Raw genomic sequence first — 22381 nt, forward strand, 5'->3', positions numbered from 1 at the left:
GAATTCTGAGGGAACAAACACAAAAGAGGTAAGAGAGCCCAGGCTCAGATAAAGGCAATAAGCAAAGGCATGGAAATGTGAAAGAACAAAACACTTTCAGAGAACTGCAAGTAATGTGTCTGAGGTTAAAGCATAATGGAAGTAACAGTGAGAAATCAGGTAGTAAGGCTTTTTTTTTTTCAATTTGCATTGGATATTGAATTCCATTAACAATCTGAGGAAAGCCATCTCAACCAGAAAAGACACATACTATACTTTATTAAGAATTTATGGCCAATATTACGTCTGTCCATGAGCTCAACATTGTATAGGGCTTCTTATGTTATGCTATGGTACATATATTTTACTCTATATGCACTAGAAAACATGCCCTTTTAAATGACCAGAGAGTGGAATAGAAATTTTTATAATGTCATCATGCATCCAAATTACAGTGGCACAAGCATTCACTGATATTACTTTTCAGGACACTGTTTCTTGTGAGATTAGGGACTATGGCTTCATGTTGCCTTGTTACTGTCTCTGTTATAGATAATCTTTGCTGTATTACAATTTCTTGTTTAGATTGTCTTCTGTTGATCGCCTGTTGGGTTTTTTTTTTTAATTTTTTTTATTTCAGCATATTACAGGGGTACTAATGTTTAGGTTACATATATTGCCTTTGCCCCACCCGAGTCAGAGCTTCAAGCATGTCCATCCCCCAGATGGTGTGCACTGCACCCATTAGGTGTGAATAGACCCATCCCCTCCTCCCCACTCCTACCTGCCTGACACTTGATGAATGTTGCTACTAAATATTCACATAATTGTTGATCAGTTAATACCAATTTGATGGTGATTGGTTTTTGAGCAAGGGACACTATTCTCTCCTTTACAGTATTTCATCTGAAGTATGAACACAGACCCTTTTCTGCATTGTTTAACTCCAACTTATTTGTTAGAATACATTATGTGTTTTTTTTCCATTCCTGAGATACTTCACTTAGGATAATGTTCTCCAGTTCCAAGTTGCTGCAAATGACATTATTTCAATCCTTTTTATGGCTGAGTAGTACTCCATGATATGTATGTGTGTGTTTGTGTGTGTGTATATGTGTTACATTTTCTTTATCCATTCATCAACTGATGAGCACTTAGGTTGATTTCGTATCTTTGCAACTGTGAATTGTGCTTTGATTAACATTTGGGTACAGATGTCTTTTTGATATAATGACTTTTTTCCTTTGGATAGATCAGGTTATAAAGTCAATGTACACAAATCAGTAGCATCTCTATATATTAATAACAGTAAAGCTGAATGTCAAATCAAGAATGCAATACCATTTACAATAGCTGAAAAGAAAAGAAAATACCTTGGAATATACTTAACAAACAAGGTGAAAAATCTCTACAAGGATAACCACAAAATACTGACGAAAGAAATCATAGGTAATACAAACAAATGAAAAACATCTAATGGTCATGAATTGGAAAAATCAGAATTGGTAAAATGCCCATACTGCCCCAAATGATTTACAGACTCAACGTGATTCCCATCAAAATACCAACGTCCTTTTTCAGAGATAGAGAAAAAATAATCCTAAACTTCATATGAAACCAAAAAAGAGCCCAAATAACCAAAGAAATCCTAAGCAAAAAGAACAAATATGGAAGCATCACATTACCTGACTTCAAATTATACTATAATATTATAGCAACTAAAACAGCATAATACTAGTATAAAGGGAGAGACATAGACCAATGGAACAGAATAGAGAACCCAGAAATAAAATCATATAGCTACAACCAGCTGATTTTTGACAAAGCAGAGAAAAACATACACTGGGGAAAGGATGCCTTATTCAATAAATAGTGGTGGGAAAATTGGATACCACATGCAGAAGAATGAAACAGGGTCCCTATCTCTTGCCATGTACAAAAATTAACTCAAAATGGATTAAAGACCTAAATTTAAGATCCAAAATCATAAAAATCCTAGAAGAAACCATAGGAAAAATTCATCTTGACCTCAACCTAAGCAAAGAATTTATGACTAAGACCCCAAAGGTAAATATGGTGACAACAAAAATAAATAAATAAGACTTAATTAAATTAAAAAGCTTCTGTACTGCAAAGGAAATTATCAACAGAGTAAATAGACAACCTATAGAATGGGAGAAAATATTTGCGAACTAGACATCCAACACAGGGCTAATATCCAGAATTTGCAAAGAACTCAAATAAATCAACAAGAAAAAAACAAATAACCCCATTAACAAGTAGAAAAAAGATATGAACAGAGTTTTTTCAAAAGACAATATACAAATGGTCAATGGGCATATGGCAAAATGCTGAACATCACTAATCATCAGGGAATTGCAAATTAATACCACAATGAGATACCACTTTACCTCTATCAGAATGGTTATTTATAAAAAATCAAAAAGCAATAGATGTTGGCATGGATGCAGTTGAAAAGGAATGCTTATGTAATGTTGGTGGGACTGTAAATTAGTACAAACTCTATGGAAAACAGTATGGAGATTCCTCAAAGAAATAAAAGTAGACCTAACATTTGATCCAGCAGGTCTACTTTTGAGTCATTAGGTTACTTTACTTGTTCATTTCATTCCCACTTAAAAGAAGTAGTCTGAGAACAAAGTTTTAAGTCCATATGGTAGGAAGACTATTTTCTGGCTTCATTATACAATGAGCCGGTTACATATGTAAAATAACTGTTTACCTGTAAGGCACATGCAATAATATCCTGCCCCCAATGAGGGAATGTGAGAAAATAATTTATAATTTACTGATCACTGAGATATTTGACGTCTTTTACTTCTCATAACAACTAACTACATAAATGGTCATTAGTTTACAAATGAGGAAATTTAATTCAGAGATGTTAATTTTCCAAAGTCATATTGCACACATTATGTAACATTTGGACTCAGATATTGCTCCAAAGATTCTGATTTTTAAGGATAATTTCTTTCCAGTAAGCAGAGTAAAATTTGCTGTCAGAATAAGGATGGTTCCCAACACTCATGTAAGTGAGCTGCTCACTTAGAGCATATTTTATTTGTAAGCATTTGAAATTTCCCATTTCTAAAAATCCCAAATGTCCATACCTGAAACTTTCAGTTGCATGATGCAGGTTGGTATATAGCATTTAGGGACCTGGGGGATAGAGGGGACTTTTCATTAGGCAGGGCAACACTGACCTGCAAGCAGAATGCTTCAACAAATCAGTCGGATTTGCTTACAGGACTGATGTTGCCTGATGAAAGCCAGCATCACAAAATTACTCTTATTTTGTGCTCACTTATTAAGATATTGTACTAAATCTTATTAAAAAGTTTTAGATGTTCTGTATTCTAGAGTGTTTATAATTCAGCTTTCTTAGCAAACAAAATTTGGTATCTATATAAAATGCAGAGGACAAATGATAAGCAAATACATATCCCTTACAGAAAAAGATGTTTACATTCAGATATTAATTATGCAAACTTACCAAATGCAGTCAAAGTGGAAGAATCAAGAAGATAGAAAAAAACAGCTAATGAGAATTATTCAAGTCTTGATGAAATGTTCACCAGTAGAAAAGTTTCAGATATTAGAAGAAGATAGAACAAGTATAAAATTTCACCATTTATCTATCAATTGCCTGATTTGGGGTGAGTTATTAAATTTGGTTTTAATGTTTATAAAATAAGAGAATAATATATCTCCCTAGTGTTGTTAGGAAGTTTATTTAAATTATGTGCATCTATTATATATTTTATTCTATCTGTGTAAAAAATAAAAAGTGGTTCAGAGGACAGAGAGCAAGGAAGATAACATTGCTTAAAAAGTGGAAAATATACCAGGAATAGGAGAAATTTATCTCCAATTAGCCAAATATCTCAAAGAAAAATGCTTAAAATACTTGCTTAAGGAATAAAAAAATTCCTGATATCCTTGCCAATTATAGGATGGTAATAAAGTATAATGAAATGACGCCTAACTCAGGTGAGATATGTGGTGATTGGGAGATAATGAATATGGAAATAAAGAGGGAAAACATCAAAAGAAGAGATAGAAGCAGGAAAGGAGAAAAGACTAAACATCTCTATGAGATGTACGACAGATCTCAGAGAAATGGAGTTAGTCCTGCCTGAGATTGGTCATTAGCTCTCCTAAGGGAAAAGAGTCATAAATGGAGTTAAACTGAACATGTCTGATGCTCAAAAATTATGATGTGATTAGGGGTCTCTAATGTTGGATATTGAAAGACCTCTAAAATGTTGATGCAGGAGCCCTGACTTTTCCTGGGGAATGACTGGGAAACTCTTGTCCTTACTGTCAATCTTGATTTCCTGCTAATGATTTGAAATCTTGAGTTTTTCAATATTGCTTGGTAGACACTGATGCCTAAGGTTTCAGTTACTAGTAGGTAGCCAAATAATGTTTTGGTTTTTTTTTTCTAGCTCTTTTACTGATTATTGGTAACTTAAATTTTGTGGCTTGCAAATTAATCTGATGGAAATAATTAAGACAAGTACTGAGAAATTTTCTTTAGGTATATGGCCACATATGTTATAGGGGAGATCAGCTTGAAATAGGACTAATGATGACTTAAAATTATATAAAAATATTGAGATGGGTATTTTCATATATATGTATATGCATATATATACACACACAACACCTCATCATTATTAGATAAGAATGTAGGAGGCCAACAACCATTGATCAGTATCATTGAATTTTGTATCTTCTATTAAAAAAAAAGTTAATGACTTACTATAAGAGAATGTCCACATCAGAAGTTAAGATATGTATGAGTCATTACGAAGAGCTTGTTTTCATAAATGGTAATTAAAGCTGTCATTAATAGAACTCAACTAACAAAGAAAGTGGCATATGGTCAAACTTACATATTGAAAGAACTTGGTTAAGTATTGAATGTTGAATTTCAACAAAAGTACAATAGCTCTACTTTGCCACACTAATTGGACCAACCTCAGCAGGTCCTAAATTTCAAATTAAACAAATACTTTCTGTGTGTTCAGTGTAGCAGTAAATTACATAATACATTATAAATTATAGTTTAAAAAGACAGTTTTCTTCTGAAAATGTGATACAAGGCAAGGATATGAGAAGCAATCAGCATCCTACTGTTTCTTTCTCTGCAGAAGAAATGTGTTTAGTACAGTTAGCAAAATATGTGGATCTCATTGGTATCTAACACTCCAGCCACCTGCTATTTGCCAATTTCACATTTTCTTGATTTGCTGGCATTTTGAATGTTTTCCAGTGAGTAACATATCATCTTAATGTAAACACAACAGTGTTATATAATCTCTTTTAGGTTTATGTTTGGGAGTGTTAATGCACTATACTATTGCTAGCTATATTTTCCTGTGCTCCAGTAGTTTGAGAGAGGTAGCTTCATTCTCAGAAGTCCCAGTGAGACTGAAGGTTATAAACCATAAACCCAAATAAATTCTAATCAAATTAGAAATTTGTAAAAGAATTCTGATGAAAAGACCCAGGCTTTAATCATAACATGCTGTGTTAAAAAATCCCATGTAAAGTATTTCCTCAGATGAATTATTGAAGATCAAAATGAGTTTGTTTTTGTATGAACCTTGATAAAATATATACTGTCTCCAGTCACAGGACAAATCAATATGTTCTATAATGTATACTGTGCTCTAAATTATATATTCTTATTCATGTTTTGTTGTTAAGGAATAAAAAAGTGCATGTTGCTATTCTTCACCAGAGAATAAAAATATGAGAGCAATATCAAGGGAGGGTTACAGTCAACATTTCAATTATATGTTAGCCAAAGACTGGACTTTAAAACTGCATTTAAGTAAAGAATTAATATCTGAAATAGAGATTAGATTCCAGAAGTCAAGTTTAAAATATTAAGCCAAAGTTAAAAATAAGCTAAGAAACAGATGAAAAAGTATGTCACTGAATTCTACAGGAAGGTAACACAGATTAAAGAAAACTTTTTCAACTTGTCATCTTTCTAGCTTTTTTCAAATCTTATACCGTATTGTAAGATATTTTTTGCTGTTGACTTACGGCTCTAAAGTTCTAGAGGGCAGTGAGAGGTGGCAAGGGAACAAAGCAGGGTGGGTGTGAAAATGCAAGGATGACAAATTAATAAAAGATAGAGAAGGGGTCACTTGGACATTGGCTAAGTGTGACAGGTCTAAAGCTCAAATAAAACCCTGTCACAAAGTTGTTTCCTATAACATAGGTTACTATTCCAAGTAGCAGCAGAATCCTGGTGATGTGCTAGCAGTCAGCTGATCAATGTATTTGTTCCCTAATATTAATATATAGCCTATCATCAGTCTATCCTCCCTTCTGAGACACTTAATGATTATTTTTATGCTATTTATTTATGTACTTGTTTCTTGTTTTTCTGCAGAGATCATAGCCCAAAGGTTCTTTCACATCAAAGAGCTGAAATGCAATGCTTTGAAATACTAGCCACCTTAAAACCTCCATATCATGTTGGAAGAGGGGCTGGTACACTCCCAAACAAGGGATGGTCTAGGTTAGAAAATGCAAATTTTTGTCAAGATATGCTACTGGTACCAAAAGACTTGGAATCTAGCCTTTGATTCTGACAGGGAAGTGAAGTGGCTTGTGCTTCCCAAAAGATGCAACTTAAAAAAATCTCAACAGACATAGGTTAAAAGCTTTGATGTTTAAGATAGTAGGTCCTTAAGCTCTATTTCAGAGTTTAGTGGGCAACAGGAAGCCCACATCTCCTATCTCAGTGAGCATTCCTTAATAAAAAGCTGTAATATTCACCCTTGTTTAATATTTTCCAGTATTCATCTCCACCACCTCTTCTTTGTTGACAAAGACCTTCTATCACAGAGTTTATCCTCCATAAGGCCAGGCATGAGCATTTGGCCTGATCTTAGCCAAGAAACCCAAAGGCAAGTCTTTTGTGATGCTCTAGGAAAGAATACCATCTATGATTAAAAGTGACAACCAGGAGAAAAAAACCTGCCTCCTGCCTCGTTGACCAGATATTGATATACTTTGTGATAATATTTGGAAATCTAGAGGTCTTGATATCTTATGTGAAAGCCAATTATTTCTCAGGGTGCAAAACAAAGAAATGGAGAGAAATTTCAACAAGTTATTATTACACATGTAATTATGAATAAAACAAAATTTATAATAAGAAATAATGATTCTTTATAATGATTGTAATGAAAATATATGATACTTGATATAAGAATTGTAGGAGAATCAAAACTACAATGAGATATCACTTAACTCCAGTGAGAATAGCTTTTATCAAAAAGTCCCAAAGCAACAAATGTTGGCATGGATGTGGAGAGACAGGAACACTCACACCCCCCCCCCCACTGCTGGTGGGGCTGCAAATTAGTACAACGTCTATGGAAAGTAATATGGAGATACCTCAGAGAACTAAAAGTAGAACTACCATTTGATCCAGTAATCCCACTGCTGGGTATTTACTCAAAGGAAAGAAGACATTCTATAAAAAAATACATATGCACTCTATTAATATCAGCACAATTCATAATTGCAAAGATGTGGAAACAACCCAAGTGCCCATCAATACATGAGTGGATTAATAAAATATGGTATATGTTACCATAGAGTACTACTCAACCATAAAAAACAATGGTGAACTAGCAACTCTTATATCATCCTGGTTGGAGCTGGAGCTCATTCTTCGAAGTGAAGTATCACAAAAATGGAAAAGCAAGCACCACATGTACTAACCATTAAATTGGTACTAATTGATCAACACTTATGTGCACATATGGAAGTAACATTCATTGGGTGTCAGGCGGAGGGTGGGGAGGGTAGGATAAATTCACACCTAATGGGTGCAGTGAGTGCTGTCTAGGGGTTGGGCATGCTTGTAGCTCTCACTTGGGCAGTGCAAAGGCAATTTATGTAACCAAAGCATTTGTACCCCTGTAATATTCTGAAGTAAAAACAGAAAAAAAATAAAAAGGAAAAGATAAGAAAAATCTTCAATAAATTTGAAGTGATTGAATTCATGTAAGTATGTTCTCTGACCACTATGGAGTGAAACTAGAGATCAATAATGTAGAGAACCTTGGGAAATTTGCAAATATATTGATACCAAACAACATAAATACAAATAAGTAGAGGAAGAAATCACAAAACATTAGAAAATAATTGGAGATGAATGAAAATGAAGATACTGATTTAACTGTGCACAATAAGTTTTGGTATTTTTATCTTAATTTTCATGCATCATGGAAATTTCCTAAGAGCATAGATTTTAGGTGTTCCTACTGCAGAAAAATGGTAACTATGTGAGATGATGGACATGTTAATTTTCTTGACAGTAGTAATCATTTCACTATGCATATGAGTATATCAAAACATCATATCATACACATCAAACATATACAATAAAATATAAAAAATAAGTTGCAGTATATAAGCCTTCTTGTTCTGGTATATTATATGTTTAATTTTTAAAAATATATATGCCTGTGTCCATGTGCATGTGCACACATGCACGTGCACAGACACACACACACACTCACACTCATATCCTCTTAAGCTTCTTGAATGAAGTCATTCACAGAAATTCAACATAATATAATATATCCAAATCTTCAAACTCCTAAACAATGGTTGCTACAGATCAGTAAATAACCCAGACTTTAGGAAATGAATAACTTTGGACTATGTTATGAATGTTTCTTCAGGTCCATAAAGCAAACACACGTGATAAGAGGGTGGAAGTTTGCCTTCATGGACTAGTTGTCCCTGGTGCTGACTATCTTGGGGAAAAATACTAAGTACAGAAAATAAGAACTTCTGGAAGTAGGCCTTATAAGTGTGTTAGAAATACGACTATTCCCTCTATTTTGGACCTGAGGTCAATTTATTTGAGTTTCCATGGCCTGGGGTGGTTTTCCTGGTCTAGGATGCAGAAGCCACACAGAAAAATAAGATTAAGACCCCTGTAGGTGGTGTGGGCTTATGTGATAGCTTTAGGTGATTTTTTTTGATGGTTCCTGTTATCCTCAAATCCTCAGTAAGTTTTTGTAAATTGTACATCATGTTCTAAATTGTTTTATGTAATGTTAGATGGTCGACTTCAATCATTTAGATGACTGGAAGAGCAGCGCATCTTTCCACCACAAACACACACTATAATCACCCCTGAAAGCAATCAACGACAGGGTGAGGAATAGCAGTAATCGCTAACGAAGGGCAGCTCTGAGAAACAAAGTGGCATCGTGTCAAGGATTCTGTGTTGCAGAGTCAATATTGTGAAGCCCAGAATTAGAAGACCTACTTCTAGGAAACTCAGATGTATCTGGAGAATCCATACAGAAGGGCAATTTTGCTGGTAGGCAATGGTGATGCAATGGATCAGGTATTAAAAAAAAAAAAGAAAGAGGCTATATTTTTCAGTAAATATTATGAAATGCATAAAACTATGTGTTTTGCTAGAATAATGGCTAGATGTATTGACATAAATTTAAGAACATAAATAGAAACGAGTTTTTCCATTAAAAATAGAATCTGTTATGGATCCAGTAAGACGATAGCAAATATATATTAATTTCCAACATTCTTAAACAGATTCAAGTAGACCTGCCATTTGACCCAGCAATCCCATTACTGGGCATATACCCAAAGGAAAAAAGGTCATTCTGTAACAAAGACACATGTACCCGAATGTTTATAGCAGCACAATTCACAATAGCAAAGATGTGGAAACAACCCAAATGCCCATCAATACATGATTGGATTAGTAAGCTGTGGTATATGTATACCATGGAATATTACTCAGCTATAAGGAATGATGAAGATACGACATCTCTATGGTTCTCCTGGAGAGAATTGGAACCCATTATATTAAGTGAAGTATCCCAAGAATAGAAAAACAAGCATCACATGTACTCACCAGAAAATTGGTTTCCCTGATCATCACCTAAATACAAATCTGGGAACGACACCAATTGGATATCAGACTAAGGTGGGGGGTGAGGGAGGGGATGGGGGTATGCCTACACAATGAGTGCATTGCACACCGTTTGGGGAGTGGTAACACTTGAAGGTGCTGACTCGGGAAGGGGGGAGTGGGGAAGGGAGGGATATATACCTACATGATGGGTGCAATGCGCATGACCTGGGGAACAGACACGCCTGGAGCTCTGACTTGGGGGGATAGGTGGTACAGGAGCAACGTATGTAACCTGCAATTCTGTATCCCCCATAACAAGATGAAATAAAAAAAAAAAAAAGAAATTATGGGTATCCCAATTACCCTGATATGATCATTATACATTGTATGGCTGTATCAAAATATCACATGTACCCTATAAATATATGCGACTATTATGTACTGTTAAAAACTAAAAATTAAAAAAAAATTTGAAAGTCAAAAAAAAAAAAAAAAACACAAAAAAAACCAAAAGAAACCTTTTCCCAGTTGCTCACAAGCCTCACAGTGGGCAAGATAAAATTGCCTTAGAATAACACAAACATCCCACAGACTTGAATTTACTTTTGAAACTTTAAAACTGGAAACTTGAAAATGTCACAGAGCTAATGTAAGAGAAATAATGATTTTTGAGAAATTTAATCTGTAAATATTACAAGGTGTTTCTGTTCACATTTAGTAAGCCAATTCACAATTCAAAGATTTTACTATTTAAGTTATTTTTATTGATTAGTTCTCATCTCATATAGGAAGTAACTTAGGGCTAATCAGTACAAGTATATTAATTGTTTAGCTCTTTCTTAGCTTTGTCAATTGTTTTATTTAGTCTATACTTTTACACATTTATTTTTTTTTCCAGTGGGGATACAAAATGATTTAAGAAAGAGAAGTTAAATCAGTTCTAAACATAGACGTACAAGTTTTGAATGAATTTCTTTAATATAACAAAACTCTAAAAATAGGTTCCTAAAGCATATATTTAAAAAAAGGAATTCAAATGAATTCATGTCCTGTAGAAAAAAACATTCATTTGAAAAGAGAGAGCAGGTGTTTGGGGAGATGTTTTACACTGAGCTATTTCTGAATCATTTGAAATCTAATTCAAGCACTTTCTCTGGTTACACACTACTTTTTAGCTTCAAAGCTCTTCACAAATAGCAACTAACTCCATCTATCAAATCACCTAAGCGGAAGATAAAATGGAAGCAAAGAGGTTAACTTACCTTTCCAATGCTACAGAGAGAAGTAGCGGCTTGCAGGCAAATTTCCAATATTTCCTGCATCACTTTAATTCCCTGTGTTTCCATGTGATGTATTATAAGGTTCAGTAGATGGTTGTGAAATAACTGTCATTTAAAACTTTCTCACTTGTACTTTTAAACTGATATGCCAGATCAGTGGGCAATAAAAAATTATTTCTAAATTGCGGTGTTCAAGGAAAGGATTTTAATTTTGTTTTCTAGCACAGCCCATCAATAAGAACAAGTAAATGTGTGTGTGTGTGTGTGTGTGTATATACACATACATATACTTTTATAACTTATTAGGGTTTTAGAAATCACTGATTCTCCATTGAATCACAGTGAGATTTTTTTTTCACTTCAGGCAGGAAAAAGCAAAGAGATTTTTATTACCCCAGTTGACCAGTTGAGTATACTAGGCATTTTGTCATACTATTTGGTGCAATTTATTAGCATTAACATACTACAGGAGGTTAGTGTGGGAGAAAAGTAAAAAAAAAAAAAAAAAAAACTCACTGTGAAATACACCTTAATAAATTATTTACACTAAGGCCTAAGGTTTATTTCATCTTCCAAGGATGGCTGGTTTCTTCCAGTTGAGAATTCAAATATAATTTATCCTTAGGGCCCTCTTAGCATTATCACAAATATATGAAGAAATAACATTACATTGAGTACAAAAAGAAATGTATCTAAGGTTGACAGATCTATGCATAATATTTTAGGGATTATATAATCGTGCTAGTTGTGTCTCTATATCCATTATTTTAATTTTCCATTTATTCTATTCAGGCTTCTATAAAAAAATACCAGAAGCTGGGTAGCTTATAAAACACAGAAATATGTTTCTCACAGTTCTGGAGGCTGGGAAGTTTAAGATCAAAGTGCTGGTGGATTAGATATCTGGCAAAGGCTCTTTTCCTCATAGATGGCACATTCTATTAATAACTGTGTCCTCAGATAGTGGATGAGGCTAGCTAGCTCCCTTTCATAAGGGTACAAATCCAGATCATGAGGGCAGAGCCTTTTAAAATCATCTCTTAAAATCTTCATCTTCTAATATCAGCAGCTTGGGAGTTAGGATTCCACATATGAATTTGGGGAGGTGGAGAACACAAACATTTGTATTTTAATATTGAGATAAGATCTCTGCCCAAAGAAACAATATTTAAAACAGGAAAACATTATATCAATATTAGAAACACATTAAGCCGTCAGAAAACGTAGTGAAAGTAGAATTCCGATACACAAAATCAACTATGACTGGAATAAAAGGAGAAACAAGCTCACTGTTTTAAAAAACTTCTCAGCCCTCCTCTTCAGAGAAAGGATAATTAGACACTCAAGCAGCAGCTGGAATCGGATCATTTAGTTTTGCAAGAGGACACGGACCATGCTATTCACTGAGATAATTTGTAAAGTATATACTTTCTCTTTAATTAACAACATAAAACCAGACCAAAGATCATGATATCAAAATGTTTGATGTTCAAATTTTGTTAAAGGTCAGGTTGAAAGAGTTGATATATTTAAAAGGAAGCTTGTAATTTTTAATTGGATTATTGCTTATTTTCTTACTGTTTCCTTAAACCAGGCCAATTGATCAGAAAGCTGACTAGGTTGGCCACTTTGGTTTTCTCCCCACTCCAAACTATGACAATAAACCTATACTTTAGCCCCATCACGTTGACCAATATTAAAGACTGTTGTAAAAATGAAATGTCACAAGCAACTATATATACATTTTATTAAAGGGATTTAGCCACCAACATTTTTGGCATCATTAATTTTGCCTCCACTATAAAATCTATGTCTAAAATTTCTTTCTGAACAAAGGCCTGGGAAATAATTTCTTTTTTTCGTCTGAGAAATCAGTGCCTGTGGGCCTGATGGAGAAATTGACATAGCAGAAAATGTATTTGTTTTGTTTAAACTAGATTTGCAGTTTAACTTTAATTTTGCAGCATTGTGGGTTACATACCTAAGTTTTATATTTCTTCTCACTTTTGTTTCTTCTCTTTTGTATTTTTTGTGATCCTATTTTTTTAATCAATTTATTTTTCCCTTAAATTGCTTTAATTCATTCAAGACTCCTCATATCTTATGTGAAATCAAGTGAATTGTTTCAAATAAAAAAAGCAGAGAACTATTGCAACTGCTACTTTTGTGTTTTCTGGCTTAAAGGAGAATTGTGACTAAAATCTCTCATGAACAAATGCACATAAATGTTATGAAAAAATATTTCTAGTATCGTCTACTTTTAAGCGACCCGGAGGATTGCATGGAATTCAAATATTGCTTTGTGGAGAAGGGTCTTGAAATATAGTATACTAATACAAATAGGAGAGGAACTTACACGGAAAGAAGGAAGAGTCTTTCCTCCCCTCGCCAATTTTCACAGTCAAATCTCCTATGATTGCTATAATATGGGAAAATATGTAGCACTCTTGTGATAGGAAGCATAAGCCTTGGGCTGTGAACCTTGCACTTCAGTCATTAACATTCTTGCAGGGCTCTTCAGTATCAACCTTCAGTATCATGTCTAGGTGCCTAATTGCTCCTCGTGTCCAGCATCAGCCAATGGGATGACTACTGAAATTCCACAGCTCCTACATAAGAACTATCATCAGAAACTTAATGGCAACATTTAATAAAAAAGAAATACTGAATTCCAAGGATAAGCAGTAATATTTCTAAATCTAGTAGCATAATAATGAAGAAATACTGATGAGGGTGATTTTGACTACAAATCCCTACTGCTTGAGTGATGAGTCCAGAGTATCTCCCTTAATTTGTATTGAAGCTACAGTTAGACAAATTTTAGCTCCTATTCATTAATGCATTTAATTCAATTCTACTAAATAACCCAAAAGAATTCAATTTCAAACTTTGGCCAAATCATTCCAAAGCATATCAGGGAAAATAAGCCAGATTAGAGTAGCAAAAAGAATTCTAATATAGAAGAGAGGGGACTAGCCATCTCAGGACTAATTTTAATAGTATGAAATTGGCATAAAATTAGAAGGACAGAGCAATAAAACAGAACTGAAAGCCAGGAAATAGGAGCCATTACATATCAGTTCATTACATGATAAAAAAGAATGCGCAAATCAAGGTGGAAGGGAATTTATATTAAATAGTATTGAGATAATTAGTTAACTACTTGGTAAATTGATACAGTTAAAATCATATCTTTCCACAAATGCCAAAATATACTAAACAAATAAAATTTAATTATTTTGTGTAGAGTAGTTTTATTCAAATAAATAGATGACATTAAAAAGCAGAAGGTAGATAGGTTTTAACTTTATAGAAATTTAAATCTTCTGTATATAAAATACTAACCAAAATCCACACATAAAAATAGAAATACATTTATTGTTATTATGACATAAGTTTATTTTTTATTAAATAACACATATATACACAGCAAGAAGATGCAAACACTTTGACTTGAATTAAAAATGAGCAAGGACAATAAACTGATAAGTTCCTTAGGCATACAAGTATCAAGCAACTATATAAAAATTGCCTTCCTCCCTAGTCATCAGAGAAATACAGTTTAAAACAAAATTAGAAAAAAATTGGCCTGGGCTAGTAAGTATTCATAAGACCTTCTTTTGAGAATGCTACATGGAATATTCCTTTAAAAAGCAGTTTGGCGATATGTATCCACTTTAAGATGTTTCTGTCTCAGAAATTTTACTACTGCTTAACTACAATGAGAAATATTAAATAATTATTGAGAACATTGCTAGGCATGAAGATATTAAATGCAATTTTCTTTATACCATCAGCATTTGGAAATAGCTTACATTTCCAAACATAGGGGAAAGGCTAAGTATAGGGTGATGAATCAACTTAATAAAATTGCATGCAGCCATTGAAAATGCTTCCTGTGATTAGATGATGTTATTGAAGTGCGCTAGGACAATTCTTATTAGTTGACAGTATGTATTAAGAGACAATGCAGGACTAAAATCACATCTAATTTCTATTTTAAATACAGGCATGTGTCACATGATAACATTTTGTTCAATAATGGAATGCACACATCGCAGTGTTTCCATAAGATTATAATGAAGCTGAAAAATTCCTGTTGTCTAGTGATGTAGCCATCAGAGCTGTCATAACGTCGTAGTGCAAAGCATTACAGTTCATGGTGATGCTGATATAAACAAACCTATTACGCTGCCAGTCCTATGAAAGTATAGCACATACGATTATGTGCTGTACATGATATTTGATAATGATAATAAACAACTATGCTGCTGGTTTATGTATTTACTATACTATGCTTTTGATTTTTTTTTTTTTTAGAGTCTACTTCTACTTATTAAAAAAAATGTTAACTGTAAAACAGCCTCAGGCTGATTCTTCAGGAGGGATTCCAGAAGAAGGCATTGTTATCACAGGAGATGACAGCTTCATATCTGTTATTGGCCCAGAAGACCTTCCTGTGGGACAAGACTTGGAGGTGGCAGACAGTGACATTGATGATTCTGACCCTGTGTAGGCCTAGGCTAACGTGTGTTTGTGTCTTAGCTTTTAACAGAAGAGTTTAAAAAGTAAAATAAATAAATAAATAAATTTTAAAATAGATAAAATCTTCTAGAATAAGGATATAAAGAAAGTATTTTTGTACAGCTGTTCAATGTGTGTTTTAAGCAGTGTTATTACAAAATAGTCAAAAAGCTAAAAAAATTAAAAGTTCTCAAAGTAAAAAAGTTCAGTAAGCTAGGGTTAATCTTACTGAAGAAAGAAAGACAAATATTTTTAATTTTTTTTATTTTTAACTATGGATAAATACTAGTTGTACATATTTATGAGAAAACTGTGATGTTTTGATGCAGATATACAATGTGCAGTGATCAAATCAAGGCAATTGGAATATCCATCACCTCAAGCATTTATCTTTTCTTTGTGTTAGGAACATTTCAATTCCACTCTTTTAGTTAAAGTATGTAATACCTTATTGTTTACTGTAGTCTCCCTAGTGTGCTACCAAACACTAGTCCTTACTCATTTATATGACTGTACTTCTTTGTACTCATTAACCCAGCCCTCTTTATCCCTCTCTACACTACCCTACTCTCTGGTAATCATTATTCTACTCTCTGTCTCCATGAGTTCAATTTTATGACACTTTTAGGTCCTACATATGAATGAGAACATGTCACTTTGTCTTTGTGTGCCTGCCTTATTTCATTTAACATAATGTCCTCCAGTTCCATCCATGTTGAGGCAAATAACAGGATTGTATTTTTTATGGCTGAATAATATTCTGTTGTTTATATGTACCTCATTTTCTCTATCCATTCATCTCCCGATGGACACTTAGGATGATTCCACATCTTGGCTATTGTGACTGGTACTGTAATAAACGTGAAAGTGTAGATATCTCCCCAACATACTGATTTCCTTTGTTTTGGAGATATATATATATATATATATATATATATATATCTAGTAGTGGGATTATTGAATCAAATGGTGGTTTTATTTTTAGTTTTATTAGAAACCTCCATACTGTTCTCTCTAGTGGATGTATTAATTTACATGTCTATCGATAGTGTACAAGGGGTCCTCTTTTCTCATGTCCTCACCAGCGTTTGTTACTGCCTGTCTTTTGGATAATAGTCATTTTAACTGGGGTGAGATGATAATATCTCATTGTAGTTGATTTGCATTTCTCTGATGATTAGTGGTGAGGTTGGGCATTTTTTCATATACATGTCCATTTCTATGTCTTCTTTTGAGAAATGTCTGTTCAGATCTTTTTTTCCAATTATAATCAGATTATTTGGAGTTTTTTCTTACGAAGTTTTTGAGCTCCTTATATATTCTGGTTATTAATCCTTTGTCAGATGGGTAGTTTGCAAATATTTCCTCCCACCCTGTGGGTTTTCTGTTCACTTTGTTGATTATTTTCTTTGCTATGCAGAAGCTTTCTAGCTTGATGTGATCCCATTTTTGTTTTGGTTGCCTGTGCTTTTGAAGTCCTACTGAAGAAAGCTTTGCCCAAAACAATGTTCTGGAGTGTTTACCCAAGTTTTATTCTAGTAGTTTAATAGTTTCAGGTCCTAGATTTAAGTCCTTAATCTATTTTAATTTGATTTTTGTATATGACAAGAGATAGGAGTCTAGTTTCATTCTTCTGTGTATGGATATGCAGGGTTCCCAGCACCATTTATTGAAGAGACTGTCCTTTTGCCAGTGTATATTCTCAGTACTTTTGTGGAAAATAAATAATGCATGGATTTGTTTCTGGGCTCTGTATTCTGTTCCATTGGTTTTTGTGACTGTTTTTATGCCACTACTATGCTGTTTTGATTACTATAGTGTTGAGGTATAATTTGAACTCAAGTTGTGTGATTCTTCCAGCTTTTTTCTTTTGGCTCAGGATGGCTTTGGCTTCTGGGTCTTTTGTGGTTCCATACAAATTTTAGGATTGTTTTGCCTATTTCTGTGAAGAATGTCATTGGTATTTTGATAGGGATTGCATTGAATCTGTAGATTCCTTTGGGTAGTTGGATATTTTAAGAATATTGATTTTTCTAATCCATGAGCATGGAAAATCTTTCTACTTTTTGTGTCCTCTTCAATTTTTTTCATCAATATTTTATAGTTTTCATTATAGAGATCTATCACTACTTTGGTTAAATTTATTTCTTGGTATTTTATTTTATTTGTAGCTATTGAAAATGAGATTAATTTTGGTTTCTTTTTCAGATTGTTCAATGTTGGCATTTAGAAATGCTAATGATTGTTCTATGTCAATTTTGTTTATCAGTACAAATACTTTTTTGGTGGAGTCTTTGGTTTAATGTAGTCTAAGTGTACCATGTTTATAAAGTTTACAGTAGACTACAGTAATGTCATAGGTCTTCACATTAACTTATCACTCACTCACTGACTCACCCAGAGCAACTCTGGTTCTGCAAGCTCCATTCATGGTAAGTGCCCTATACAGGTGTACCATTTTTTTTTTATCTTTTATACCATATCTTTACTATACCTTTTAATGTCTAGATATGTTTAGATACACAAATAATTACCATTCTTTTACTATTGCCTATAGTATTCATTATAATATAATATGCTACACAGGTTTGTAGCCTAGAAGTGATAGGCTATACCATACAGCCTAAGTGTGCATATTGTCCATATTTTTAACATACACTTTATGATGTTTCCACAATAATGAAATCACCTAACAAAGCATTTCTTAGAATGTATATCCATCATTAAGCACACATGACTTTATTTAAATACCTCTGTAAAGGGAAATACTTGGAACTACACACATCATTGACAGTAGTTATGACTGAATTTTTATACTAAAGATAGACAAGATTTTTACATTTAGCTTTATCTTTTAATGACTATTAGAATGAAAACTTCACTTTAAAATGAATAAATTTTATGTAGTCTACAGCATTTCCACACTACCTCTGAATATTTTTCTACAGCAATAACATTTTTTCGTAATGTCACCTTTCTTTGCTCCTAAAATGTTTGTTATTCGATTATAGAAATAAGTGGTTTATTTTATACAAGACATGTATTTAATACTTTGAAAAATGCCAAGCTATCCTGAGCACATTATAATAAAGAAGATATGCCGCAGCAATCAGGAATACCAACTAGTGTCAATTATAACTTAGCTTATCCATCACCCTCGTCTCCTTAGGAGAATAGCTACAGAGCTTTGCTTCTTTTTGCTTCCTAGAATTGAGGAATTTCATTGTTACTTGAGTGATAATCTAGTCATTATATGAACATAAAGGTTAAGTGAAGGCTGTACAAATTAAGACTTATAATAGATCATGGTGTTTTCTAAAATTATTTTTACCACTAACTTTTCAATTTGTGACATTGAAAACTGTATTTATGAGATTACATTTATGGGCACCTGTAAAGGTTTAGAAATGTGCCAAATCTAATGAGAAGTACAATTTAATATTTTTAGACGTTGGTATTTGAATAAAATTTCTATAAAATACATTCTGGCCATGTTTTTTACAGGTTTCCAAAGCATATTCTCAATTGAAATGATGCTGCTTTTGGAAAAAAAAAAAATGAACAACATTACTTTTAAATGAAAAGATATCATCTTTAACAAGCCTTTCTTGTAACTTTTTTAAAAATGGAAGCAATTATAGTTATTTATTTTGAATTATGATGAGGTTATTTGTCTAGTCCCTATTTAATTTGTTTTTTTGAGGCATTTTCTTTTCTTTTACTTTAGAATAAATCAGAGCTAAAGTAGTGAATACTGTGGATCTATGCACACTCAAAAGGGGAGAAGATTAATTTTTTCAAATTTAAAAACCTTTTTTGAAAAAACCAGGCACATTTATTACATCAAACTAAATAGCAATGAGAACACCTTCTGTGAATAGAGCACTATGCTCTCTTGAAGAACCTGAAAAACATTCTTTTTATGTGCTTGATGCCAGAGACCAAGCTCTTTACGTTTTCCTTACATTTGGCAATGATATTACATATTTTCTGAAATTCTCTTTTTCCATTTTTTTTTTTTTTTTTGGACATTACTCTTCTCTGGATTTTTTTGTGGCATGCCTTTCCTCTATCAGCTGTGATTCAGGCACTTAGGCTGAAACAAAGAGTAAGCCAGGAGTCAGTTTCAGGAGAGCCATAAGCAAGTCCCTGAGAATCAGCAGAAATGACAGACCACAGAGATGAAAGACGTTAAATTATTGTGTTCTAACCTTCCTGTCTCACCTAAGGTGGGGAAAAGAGAGAAAAAAGGTAAGAAACACTTTGAAGGTTCCAATCCACAAAAAGAGGCCAACTAAAAGAGTGATATTTCATCATAAAATTATAGAAGATTTTCTTTACACCACTCCTTAACTCCTAGGAGGAGTGCTAGTGCTCAGAGGGAAATTCACAGCTGTTAATGCCTACCTTACAAAAGAAGAAGAATGTCAAATCAATAACCTAACTTTGCACCTTAAAGAACTAGAAAAAGAAGAACAAGCTAATCCCAAAGCTAACAGAAGGAAAGATACAATGAAGACTAGAGAGGAGATAAATAAAGACTAGAAAAACAATAGAAACAATAAAACCAAAAGCTGGTTCTTTGGAAAGATCAAGAAAATTTATAAATATTTAACTAGATTGATTACAAATCAATAAGGAAAACACAAATAACTAAATAGAAATGAAAGTGGAAGCATTATTAATAGAAATGTAATTTGAGCTTACAAAAATAAAAAGGATTTTAAGACAATACTATGAATAATATTATGCCAACAAATTGGAAAAACTAGATGAAATGGACAAATTCCTAAAGACATGCCAATTACCAAAACTAACTAGTAAATAGAAAATCTGAACAGACTTACAAAGAATAAAGAGAAGATTCATTAATCAAAAACCTCCATACAAAGAAATGGGCCAGTTTATTTTACCGGTGGATTATATCAGACATTTAGAAAAGGCTTAACACCACTACTTTTTAAATTTTTCCAACAAATAAAAAAAAGGGACATTTCCTAACTTATTCTATTACTATAAGGCCAGTGTTACCCTGATACCAAAGCCAGATAAAGATATGAGTGAAAAAAACACAATAGACCAGTTGTCTTATGAAGATAAACACAAAATCTTCAACATAATACTAGCAAACTGAATCCATAGCACATTTAAATAATTGTTCACTTTGACAAAATGAGATTTACTCTAAGAATTCTTGGGTGGTAAAATATATGAAAATCAGTCAATATAATAGAACATAATAACAGGAAAAAAAACACCTAATTGTCTCAATTGACACAGAAAAAGCATTTAATAAAATCCAACAGCCTTCCATGATGAAAATATTAAACAAAGTAGGAATACACAAGAATATCCTCAAAATGGTAAAGAGTACTTATGAATAACCTACAGTAACATCATACTCAATGGTGAAATACTTAAATCTGTTTCCCTATCATCAGGAATAAGACAAGCATCCCACTTTCACTACATTACTCAATAGTCTACTGAAAGTTCTAGCCAGAGAAATTAGGTATGAAAAAAGTAAACAATATCCAAATGGGAAAGGAAGAAGTAAAATTTCCATATTCATAGGAGACATCTTATCTATAGAAAATCCTAAACAATCCACAAAAAACTATTAGAACTAATAAAATAATTCAGTAAAGATTCAGAATACTAGATTAACATGCAAAATTTACTTGTATTTTTATACATTTTTCAATGAAAGGAAAGAATTTCATTTATAATAGGACCAAAGAGAGTAAAATACTTAGGAATAAATATAACTATGGAGATAGATATGTATGCTCAAAACTACAAAATATTATTAGAAGAAATAAAAGAAGACCTAAATAAACGGAAAGATATCCTGTGCTCATGTATTGCAAGACAAAGATTGTTAAGAAGGCAATACTGCCAAAAACTATCTATAGATTTAGTGCACTCTCCATCAAAATCTCAAGAGCCTTTTTTGATGCAGAAACGGAAAGAGTTATTCTAAAAATTCATATGGAATTGCAAGGGTCCCCAAATAGCCAAAATAATCTTATGAAAGAAGAATAATGTTGGAAGACTCACACTTCCTAATTTCAAAAGTTTCTATAAATCTGCAATAATCATAACAACTTGATATCATAAACATGTTATATATATAAATTACATATATCATTCCACTGATTATACATTATATAAATCATTTTTTACATATTCTATTTTATATATATTTTATTATGCATATTTATAAAATCAACGGAATAAGTTGAGTATCCAGAAATAAACCCATACATCTATAATTAAATAATATCTGGCAAGGGTGTCAAGACCATTCAATGAGGGAAATAATTGTCCTTTCAACAAATTGTACTAGGACAAATGAGTATGCACTTGCAAAAGAAGGAAATTGGACATTAACTTCAAATTGCATACAAAAATTAACTCAAAATAAACATAAGGAGCAAATATAATGGCTAAAATCCTAAAAATTATAGAAGAAAAAATAGAAACAACAAAAACACCAGGCAATGAGCCATCTTCATAACATTGCACTTGATAATGGCTTCTTATCAAAAACACAGATAAGAATAGAAGAAATATATGTTGGACTTTATTAAAATTAAAAAAAAACAATTTGTGCATCAAAGGGTCCTATAAACGAAGTGAA

Source organism: Eulemur rufifrons, chromosome 28, assembly GCF_041146395.1.
Source record: "Eulemur rufifrons isolate Redbay chromosome 28, OSU_ERuf_1, whole genome shotgun sequence".
In the NCBI taxonomy this organism is placed as follows: Eukaryota; Metazoa; Chordata; class Mammalia; order Primates; family Lemuridae; genus Eulemur; species Eulemur rufifrons.